Raw genomic sequence first — 11,872 nt, 5'->3', positions numbered from 1 at the left:
TAATTGCTCTATTGTGTTTATGACCATATCTGTGCATAGCTTTTTTTAGTGGTTGGTCTAGGGATTATAATAAACATAATTAACTTTTTATAGTACACTTAAAATCAATATTTTGTCACTTCAAGAAGAGTGTAGAAGTGTTACCACCATCTAAGTTTCCTTATCCTCTCCCCACCCTTTATGTTATAGTTATCTTATGCAGTAGAATTGAAAACCCCAACAGCCAGTGTTATAACTTTTGTCATCAACTATTAAGTTTTTAAAGAAAAATTCAAGAGAAGAATAGTCTGTTATGTTTACCCAGGTATTTACCATTTCTGTTGTCCTTCCTTCATGCTTGATATTTCAGATTTCCTTCAGGTATCATGTCCTTCTGTCTGAATTGCTAAACTTCCTTTAGCAATTCTTTTTTTTTAAATAATTTAATCCAGTGATTCATACATTTCCAATTTATTTTTTCTTTTCTTTTTGTTTTAGGGATGGGGTGTTTCTCCATTGCCCAGGCTGGAGAGCAGGGTAGTGGCACAGTCATAGCTCACTGTAACCTCAAACTTGTGGGCTCAAGTGATCCTCCTGGTTCAGTCTCCCAATTAACTGGGACTACAGGCACGTGCCACCACGCCCTGCTTAGCAATTCTTTTAAAGGAGGTCTTTTGGCAACAAATTCTTTTGGTTTTCTTCCCCTGATAATGTCTTTATTTTACCTCCATTCTTGAAGGATACTTTCACTGGATATGGAAGTGTATTTCCTAATAATTTAGGGGGAAAAAATTCCAGCAAGGTGCTGACGCTACCTGATGACTATTATTTAGCTAATCACAATACCTGGAAGATGGAGTACTCAGATTCACCAGTCTAGGTCATGTAATGACACTTTGATCTCCCCTCTCCAGCCATTTTTGAAGTCCAACTCTTGGACTTCCAAATTCTGTGAGCCAATAGATTATCTTCTGAACATAATCTACTTTGACTTGGTTTTATGTCATTTGCAGCCAAACATCCTGATTAATACAATTGTGCAGGCATAACAATGTTTTGGTCACTGATGGACCACATAGATGGTGGTGAGCCCATAAGATTATAATACTGTATTTTTACTGTACATTTTTTATGCTTGGATATGTTTAGATACACAAATACCATTATGTTGCAACAGCTTACAGCATTTAGTACAGTAACATGCTATACAGATTTGTAGCCCAGTAGCAACAGTCTATACCATATAGCCTAGGTGTGTAGTAGGCTATCCCATCTATGTTTAGGTATCCTCTATAATGCTTGCACGTTGACCAAATCATATAATGATGTATTTCTCAGAACGTATCCCCATTGTTAAGGCACATATGACTGTACATATATTCATGAACAATTCCTGACAGGAAGTATGTTTTAGCCTCTAGGTTAATGAAATTTGTTTCACTAGACAAGATAAAGCAGTTAACCCTATAAGACATGTAGGCTCCTGTTTCTAATAAATGAATAGCTCTTACAAGTGAAAAATATCAATGAGAGATAAGCCCTAGTGCTTTTGTGTAACAACTACACAAAATAGGAAAATTGGAGTAGTGAGTATACATCCCTGCTTTTGATAATAAGAGTAAAAAGAAAAAAAATGCTATAAAAAAGATTGGATCCTGGTTTCAGGTGAGGACTTCCATTGGGAGCTATTATTTTCTATATATTTTTAGTTGTCCAGATAATTTCTTTCTATTTTTAGTAGAGATGGGGGTCTTGCTCTTGCTCAGGCTGGTCTTGAACTCCTGACCTCGAGCAATCTTCCTGCCTTGGCCTCCCAGAGAGAATGGGAGTTAATACTACCACTTTATTCTTTATATTCTATAACCACAAAAACACACTTTATTTATTTTTTAAGAGCCTAGTGCTAAAATTGCTTCATTTGATTTCCTGTGTGTGGTTTATCTATTTAGCATGCTTGATTGCAAGTGATATAGAATTCAACTTTAATGGGCTTAAAAAAGGGAATGCATTGACTCATAAAATTGAAAAGTACAAAAAGAGGACAAGCAATATATTTGGCTCAATCAAGGTTAGGTTGCATTTTTCTGTAATTCTTTCAGCTCTGCCTTCTTTGATTGGCTTTAAATTCTGAAGTTGGCTTCTTCATGGTAGTAAGGTGGTTACCATGGAATATACTTCCTTATTCACAATCAGGAAGAAAGAGGGTATTTCTTTCCATAACTGTTGGACCAGCTGGCCTATTTGGGGTCTTGTGCTGCTTCTGAACCAATTATTATCATCCCAATCTTGTGTGATAAGGAGGATGGGATATTTTTATTGAATTATACCAATCTGGGCCCACCTCCGGACTTGGAGGCAGTGTGAGTCCCATTCAAGGCACATGACTGCAACAGAGTGAGGACTGTTGGAATGAAAGATTGCATAATTGGTACCATTTCAAATACATTTTCAAAAACAACTCACAGAGATAAGATGGAGGAAATACACTAAATTTAGAATGTGAGACAATGAGACTGAGAGTAGCTTCCTCTTTCCTTTACATTTTAACTTAAAAATCTACTTCTATATCTATGCCTATGCCTATAACTCTATCTATAGATATCTATCCATGACCATAACCACGTATCACTTCTATAATGGAAAAATAAAAACCAGCCCAGAAACTTATGGGAAAAAATATCAACAAAGAATGATGCAAAACAGCAAAATGAGATTTCACCAGATATTTAGTATGCAGCTAATTGCCAATAAATGGAACAATCTGCAAAACGAAGAGTAAGAATGAGTCATAATTCTGTTTATCTCCTTGAAGAGCCCTTCTCCCTCTTTAAGGCATTTTACGCTGAAGAAAAAGTTTTAAAAACACTATAATTATGTGTAACATCCTGTCTCAGGACAGCTATTTGGAATATATTTTGGGTTTTATTTGCTGGTTATCAAACAAATAAACTCAAATGAAACTTTCTGTGTAGGTCTGACTCTGCATTTCTGCCTGACACACACTTTCATCTGTTTCTGGAACAGCATGTCTTTGTCTCTTACAGTCCCTGTCTCCTAGTACCCTGCACATTAAGGACATGAAGTTGTCACTTGGTAAGTGTGTGTTTAATGAATGGATGGGTGAATGTATCCTTTATGCCTCATGATGTCTTTATTTCTGTCTCTCATTCTCACCATCTCTGAGCAATGAATACAAACGACCCAGTGCTGAATAAATTCATCTTGAAACTAACTTTTCAGTTAACATCAAACCTTGAGGGAACACAGGTTTTGACACTGTTCCCCTATGTTTCCTTGTTGACTTCCAAGGAAGGCTTGAGGTCACTTAATATGGGGTGAGCCACTTGATAAAATCTGAAACAAGAATCTCCCACTTTTATGATTGAATGTCAGCAAGGAGTATTCTTTTCCTGCTAGCTCATCTCCCTATTTCCAAGATTGACATAGGGCAATATTATCTTTGGAGTAAGACAGCTGGATGCAAATATGGCTCTGACATTTACCAGCTGACTAACCTTAGGCATTAACCTGTCTGAACCTCAGTTTCCTCGTGTGTAAAATGGTGAAAGCGATAGTACTTTCCTTATGGGGTTGCTGAGAAGATCAAATGGAATAATGTAGGTAAAGCACATCTGCCCTAAAGTGAATGGTGAATAAATGTTAGTCATTACTATTATTTGACAAACATCTGTTGAGTGTTGTCTCTGTACTAGATAGTGGGGATTTTTAAATCCTCACCACTATACTAGATGGTGGTGATTTTTTCAAAAAGCACCAAGATAGATACAGTTCTTGCCTTCATGGAGCTGGTCTGGTGGGGGATTTGGACATGTTCATAGGCATTGCCAACATGAGGCTATGAGAGTGGAAGCACAGGGTGTTTGTGCCTATTCTGGTCTTGGAGGTCAAGGAAGCGTTCCAGGAGGGTTACATAAAAACTGTTACAAGAAGGCTGAGTAGGATTTAGCCAAGTGAAGAGAAGGAGGAAGAGTATTTTAGCAACAGCATGTTCAAAGGCTCAGAGGTAAGAAGGAGCCTGAAGCATTTGAGGAGTTGAAATAAATTTGGCATACCGAAGCCTATCATGCAAGGTGGGAGTAGTAGCAAGACATGAGGCTGGAGGTGGATGGGGCCATATCATGCTGAGCATTGTAAACCAGATTAGGAAGTAGGAAGGGGAATGGGAAGACATAAAAGTTTTAGGCAAGGAAATCACTTGATTTGCATTTTAGAAAGACTGTTCTGGCTGCTGCTGTTGGGGGTAAGGATGGGGAGAGGGCAGAATAACTGCAGGGACAATAACCACTTCTGAAGACTAACTCAGAAGTTAGTCATCTAAATCAGAGACAATGGTGGCCCGAACCTGGAGGGTAGAAGTGGGGATGGAGAAAAACAGACTGGTTCAAGAGCTGTTTAAGAAAAAGAATCACTGTGGCTGAAAGGGTGGGGGATGAGGGAGTTGAGCGTGATCATCAGAAAACCTGATGGACGGTAGTATCCTTCTATGATAGGAAACATAGACGGAGGAGCGGGTGAAGGGTGGGGCACTGGCACAAATAATGGGTTCAGTTTCAGATGTGTTGAGTTGGAGGTGGTGTGGAATACCGGAAGAGAAGTTGTTTTTTTTTTTTTTTGAGACAGAGTCTTGCTCTGTCACCCAGGCTACAGTACAGTGGTGTCATCATAGCTCACTGCAACCTCAAACTCCTGGGCTCAAGCCATCCTCCTGCCTCAGCCTCCTGAGTAGCTGGGGCTACAAGTTAGTACCACCACACTTGGCTAATTTTTTGACTTTTTTCAGAGATGGGGGTCTTGCTCTTGCTCAGGTTAGTCTCTAACTCCTGACCTCAAGCAATCCTCCCATTGCAGCCTCCCAGAGTCCTAGGATTACAAGTGTGAGCCACTGCGCCCAGCCAAAGGGAAATATTTAATAGGCAGTTGGATAAACGGTTCAGAAGAAATACCTGTGAAGAAATTATAGCTTTGTGAGTCATCACATAGCGTTGATTAGAGCCATAGAAGTGGGTGGTGAGTGTGTCTCTACTGTGGGCAGAGTGAGGAGAAAAAGGCCAAAGAGAGAAACCTTGAGGAACATTGATAAATGAAAAATTAGTATGGATATAGAAACATAAAAAAGAGACTACAAAGAAATGGCCAAAGTGGAACGGGGAAAACTTGGAGAATATGGTATTACAAAGAAAAGGGAAGAAGAGGGGTCTAAAGACAGGATGAGGCCAACAATAGCAATGCTATTGGCTGATGCTATTGATTGATGAAATGAGGACTGAGAAATATCCATAGGACTTAGCAACAAAGTCATTAGTGAATTTACTGAGTGGTTTTTGTAGAAGGCAGCAGCCAGATAGCAATGGATTGAGGAGTGGGTGTGTATGAAGAGGTAGAAACAGTGAGTGTAGTCAGCTCTTTCATGGAGTATGTGGCTGTGACAAAGAAGAAAGCTGGTAGCTAGAGAGACCCTCCCTCCTTTGTAATGGGAGGAAAGAAAGAGTGGTAGGTGGAACTCAGAAAACTTTGTGAGTGTGGTGCCAGGAACTGAGGGAGCTCTTATTTAATGGTGTCTATAGTATTTTCTCTGTGAAATAAGAGGTCAGGTCATCTCCTGTGGGTGAGCTGGTAGGGTCAGAGCTTTGAAAAGAAAGAAACTTTGAACAGTCATTGTGACAAATGGAAGAGAGAACTACAAAAGAGTCACGGGAGGCTTTCTGGACAATGCCATTAGCCCAGCTGAGGTTGAGGACCTTGAATTTATATTTGTACCAGCTTGGCAGGCTGTATGATTTTTACCAACAATGATAACCAGCCCAAGTGTGGGCATGGAGGGTTGTTTTTCCAGGTAGGTACAACAGAAGGTTCACAGGAGAGAGATGAGGATGTTGGCAAGTGACTACTAGAAATGATGCAATATGAACTGTTATCTGAATACATAAGGAAGAGCGGACAGCAGTAGGTTAATAAATAGGATGAAAGTGGACTTATTAAGGAACAGAGGTCTTTATAAAATAGAAGGATAGCCTCAGAGAAAGAAACTGAGTGAGAAAACAGAAAAGATAGAAGGCTGTGATCAGAAAGTGGGATATCTGAAAACAGTATTTCAGAGATAGAGCACTCTTAGGACATCAAAGGAGTCATGATGTGGCCATTGGAATGGGGAAGCTCAAGTGGAATGGGGAAAAGTTCATTGAAAATGAGAACTAAATAAATAACTGAGAGACCAGGATGTTAGAAATGTCCACGAGATTGGTGAGATCGTGGCAGGATTTGGGATGGAGAGGAAAACAGTGAGCCAGCAGCTACATTTTTCAATGAGTGTTGGAGAGTGACAGGGAGATTAGTAGATGTCAGTAATGAGGACAGGGAAGGTCTAATAAAGCCTGATGGAATAAGCTTTAAACGAACATGAATTTTTACATGAGAGCAGCAAATGGGGAGCAGAGAGGACATAGATTCAACTTCAGATCCTGAGGCAGCTGGACAGGAGACTGAGTATCCCACTTGAGAGAGCTGCAGGTGAAGGAGTTGTCATTAGAGATAAAAAACAACTAGCAACAATGGTCTTATGAAAAAAAAAAAAAAGAAAAAAAAAGAAATAAACAACCGTCAGGAGACCACAGAGGAGCATGTCGAAATGAAAAAAGGATAGGAATTGGATTAGCTCCATGCCATACTGGGATACAAATTCTATTTCTATCACTTATGACCTGGCAGAATCTGGAGAAGCTGTCTAGTATCAAAGTGCCAGCTTCCCAGTTTGCTTCTAATCAGCATTTCCCTGGCAATGTGGATCCCAGCATATGCATAATAAAGTGAAGAGGTGATCTCTTCTTACTTTCGTGGCACACTCTGTTAGAGGGATCCTAAGGTCATATTAATATCTGTCAGAAAATTTAGGAAAACTTCTATTTTGAGTTTTTTTTTTTTTTTTTTTTTTTTGAGACAAGGTCTCTCTCTCTCCAGCACCTGGGCTAGAGTGCAGTGGTATTGTCATAGCTCACAGCAACCTCAAACTCCTGGGCTCAAGCAATCCTCCTGCCTCAGGCCTCCTGAGTAGCTGGGACTACAGGTGGGAGCCACCATGCCTGGCTAATTTTTCTATTTTTTGTAGAAATGGGGTCTCACTCTTGCTCAGGCTGGTCTCAAACTCCTGACCCCAAGCGATCCTCCTGCCTCAGCCTCCAAAAGTGCTAGGATTACAGGCGTGAGCCACCACGCCCAGCCCCCTATTTCAAGTTTTGATTATTGCTCTTTCTTGCTTCCTCTCCCTCACTTTTCCTGTGTTTTCTCCCTTTCCCTAGACCTGGACATGACTCTGCTTGAGCCAAGGCTGAATCAAATCCAAGTGACAGACACTGTACTCTGTTCAGTCTCCTCTCCTTGGTCCCTGGATCTTTGTTACTGACCAAGCTTGCTTTGCTGGTTTATTTTTTCCCTCCACATCAGTTCTTGCCCAGAAGTCACCTTGGTAAGCAAATTTCAGCCAAGAAAATATCCTACCAGTTAGGCAGGCCTGGGGGATATGTCTAGATCCTCTCCATGGGGACATGGTTAATCTGATTTCTCTTCATTGTGAAAATGCTTGGAGTTAGAACTGATGTGAGGTTTCCATGATATCTGATTACAAACATCTACTGAATTGCACAGCATTCTATAGTGTACTGTGTCTGGTTAGTAATAGGTGCATAGAAAAGGTTATTTCTCACCTTTCCTAACCACGCCAGGCTGGATTAACTTCTCTTCCCTCTGTGCTCCCAGAATATCCCTTCTGTAATATTCACCAGACTCAGGCTAATTATCTGTTTGGCTGTCTGTCTTTCTTTTCAGTGTGTGGGCCACAGTCTCTTAAATTATTTCAACCAACCCTTCATTGCAGTTCCTTAAGTATTACTTCTGCTTCTTCCTAAGGAGAGTAAAAGCACACTATCTACTTTGTGCCTTATGACTCAGTACTTTCGATGGATTTTTTTCATGTCCAAGGGACGTTTATGCCTGGAGAGAAATACTCACAGCTGTTTGTTCGTTATTTACTGCCCAATTTACTAAAGTCGTATTTCCAATAAGCAAAACATTGAAACCATCTTTTCTTGAGCATTAAACATGTAATACACATTTGATTTAATTCTCTAAAACAATTTAAACTGCAATTACAGAATTATTGTGTCTGATATGTTTGAATACTTCAAATGCCTTAAACATCAGCAAAGTGTGCACAAATATGAAGATTACAAAATGCCTACACCATTTCTAAATCTGTTCAATGTCATGGGTTAAATATTTCTGCATTATTTTTGCACTATTTTTATATCTCTGAAGATTATACCTATATTTACTTTGATATCTTCTTAAAGTTTCAGTAATATTGTTTTGATTATTTTCTGACATTTCAGAAAATTTACCAAATCCAATAGAAAAATAAATATAATTTTAGACCAGTTGAGGTTACAGAATCTGTGAAATCAAATATTTTTTATTAGTTGGGAAATAAGACCTAATTTTGCTGTCCAAGGTGATTAAAACCATTAATTTAAAACCTTTTTTTTTTTATGTTTTATATCACAGGACTTGTAAGTCCTCATCTTTCTTATGGGTTTTATTATTGAAACTTAGTATCTATCCCAGAAATTATGTAAACACTTAGATTTGCATGAATGGCAGTTCCTAATCAATTATCTTGCCATCATATAACATTGATCTGCTTAAAAATATATGGATTTATTCTCAGTATTTTATTACAATTAGAAGGGCCATTTAGTAGTTTTATGTCCTGAGAGATGAAGAATTGATTCACCCTTCTTATACTTAGAATAATCTGTTGAACTCTATCTTTACTTGCTTATTGTTAATCCAGTGCTGATTAACTTCTAGATTCCTCTTCTATCTGGTCATGATGATTTTATACAACCACTAGTGCTGATGGATCCTTCCTATTCTTGGTACTTAAAAAAGGATGTTTTGGCTCATTGTAATTTTTTGTTCATTTTTACCTGCTTGCTGAGTCAAATACATAATATAGACATAACATAATGTAAGTAAATTATATGTGTATATATTTAAATCAACACATCCTTAACAGAAGAGAAAATACTGAAAAATACTTACATATAAAAACCTCCCACATATGATCTTTCCCCTCTCCTTTCCCAGTCATTGGTTTAATAGGACTCCACAGACAAAGAGGAGCACAGAGCCACAAGATGGCAGGAATCTGGGTCCCTGAGACACTGTCTGGAGGAGAGCTGCCAAGAAAGCCACTAGACTGGAAGCACCCATGTTAGGCTGTGTGAGACAGAAATAAACTAACATTGTGTAAAACCTCTGTAATTTGGAACATTATTTTAGCATTTATTTTACCCAGATTAAAAGACAGAATGTTTGGCACAAGGTTTATTTTCGCATTAGCAGTGACATGGATCAAGCTGTTCTTGCTAACAGATCTTGGAAGGTCCCTGGTTCTGTCTATTGTCTAAACCTTTTATTTTAGCTTCTCATCATTCTACAGGCTGTTATAGCCTAAGATGCGAGAAATGACCACCTAAAGACCAAATTGACCCAAATTAGGAGTCTTTATTAGCTGGCCAGCGACCACCCCTGTCCTGGGAAAGTCCAGAGACAGAGAATGGCCCCGGTCTTAAAGTGGGCAGGGGTTATATACCTTCACCACTAACAATACTAACAATACACATACAGCTCAGAACATGCTGATTATAATAATTTATAAGCAAGCAAACTTATAGAAGCAAATAGCAACCGTTAAATCAAGGAACATTTCCTTGAGGAACATCCAAGGAACATTTTTCCAAGGAACTGCCAAGCATAGTACAATGTAACTATACACACCTAATGATTTTAAACAATCACTTACAAGTTAATCACTGTATACATTTTTTTTCTGTTATTCATGTATTCTTTTTTTAACTTTACACAACAGTGAATCTGTACACAAGATGGCTGCACTAGCCTACATACAAGATGGCTTCACTGTGGCTCACAGAGCTATAGTGATTACTGTGCCTCATCACACAGGCCACCAATATCCTTATTACATATTTTCCCTTTTTGGCTTAAAATAACCAGACCTGGTTTCTGTTGCTTATAATCAAGGACTTAGAGTCATTTATTAGATAAGAAATCGAGGCCTTAGGTAGTAAGTGATTTGCCTTAGGATACAACCCATTAAGGGGCAGATCTAGGATTGCAAACCTGGCCTTATATCTCCTGCTTCAGTGTTCTTTCCACCATACTACTGGGAGTTCAAAGGGAGCCCAATAATTAACACTCCTTTTCCCCACCCACTTCTAAACCACCTGAGCAGTAAGACTCAAGAAGTGGCAAATCAAGGGTATATATCACCTTCATTGTTGGAAAAGGCTAGGTTGGAGGGTGTAGCCTCCTCATCTGGCAGACCTGTCCCTGTGAGACTTAAGGCAGAGAAGAGCAAAGGACAACTAGTGTCCCCTGTTGAAAACTCACTTATAAGTAGAAGGAAAAGAGGAAGAGGCTGTACTGCACACAATGAGTTTTTCCTTTCAAAGTTTCCATTTAAAGAAGTCACTTCCTCAACTGGGGAAGAATGAAAGTGTGGACAGAAATCAGGACTAGTCAATGCTAATGACTAACCCTTTACATAAAAAATGGGAAATAAGATGTGGATATCTCTAGATTGATCAACAGATAATATTTTGCCTGCTGTAAGTACTTTTTAAAAAAATTTTTAAATAATAAGGGGGTACAAATGCTTCTATACATGGATACCTTGTATAATGCTTAAGTCAGGGTTTTTGGTGTGTTCATCACCAGAATAGTGTTCGCTGTATTCCACAGGTAAGTTTTGATCCTGGTTGGGATCCGCCCTTTTTGGTTTCCAATGTCTTTTGCATCTTTTTGTTTCTGTGTGTACCCATCGTTTAGCTCCCACTTATTAGTGGGAACATATCATGTTTGGTTTTCCATTCCTGAGATACTTCACTTAGGATAATGGCTTCCAGTTCCATCCAAGTTGCTGCAGACATCATTTCATTCCTTTTTATGGTTGAGTAGTACTTCATGTTATGTACATACCACATTATCTTTATCCACTTGTGAATTGATGGGCTCTTAGGTTGGTTCCATATCTCTGCAATTGTAAAATCCTTCTTTTATTTCTGACAATACATTATTGTATTAAACATTGAAACAAAATCCCATTCTACCCATTACAGATAAATGTTAACAGTTTAGTGTGTATCTTTCCTTATGAACATGCTGAAGTTGAGAGTTGTGGTGAGGATTACAGGATTAATCTGTGTGAAGCACCCAGCATGGTGCCGGGCACAATGGGAACTCACTTCCTTTCCGACCCTTAGTGCCCCAGAGTCTCCTGTCTCAGAGTCCATGACTAGTGTTGGGCTAGGCTGGTGTGACCATACAGTCCAAGCTATGCCCTGGCTTCTAGGGGTGCTGACAGACTTAGGCCTGCCAGGACTGTCAGAGAACAGTAGTTAGGAGCCCAATCCCAGGGCAGGGGTCCATGAGGCAAGAGCTGCTCAGCCAGGCGAGGACCATGGCCTTTCCCACCCTCTCACCTAAGTGTCTGGTCCCCTTATGGGGTCCAGAGTTTAGGACTGCCTCCTGGGTTAGCACACTGTCCTGTAAGCTGTCTGTGTGAGCTGGGACAGGGGCTTCCAGCACCTTTTGGGCCTCTCCCGCAGGGCAGTCACGCACAGGGCTGGGCCCCACAGGACCCCACAAAGGCTGGCTGGTTGGCTGACTGCTGGGTTCACGTGGTGGTACCTTCCACCCCTCAGCTCTGCCTGCGTCTGTTCCAGACACAGGGACATCCAAGCCTCTGCTCTGCTCTTTTGATTTCTGGGCTCAGCAGGAGAAAAGAGAGCTGGGAGCT

This window comes from Eulemur rufifrons, chromosome 8 (genome assembly GCF_041146395.1).
Source record: "Eulemur rufifrons isolate Redbay chromosome 8, OSU_ERuf_1, whole genome shotgun sequence".
Lineage (NCBI taxonomy): Eukaryota > Metazoa > Chordata > Mammalia > Primates > Lemuridae > Eulemur > Eulemur rufifrons.
The sequence above is the reverse complement of the archived record's forward strand: the minus strand, read 5'-3'. Positions refer to the sequence as shown.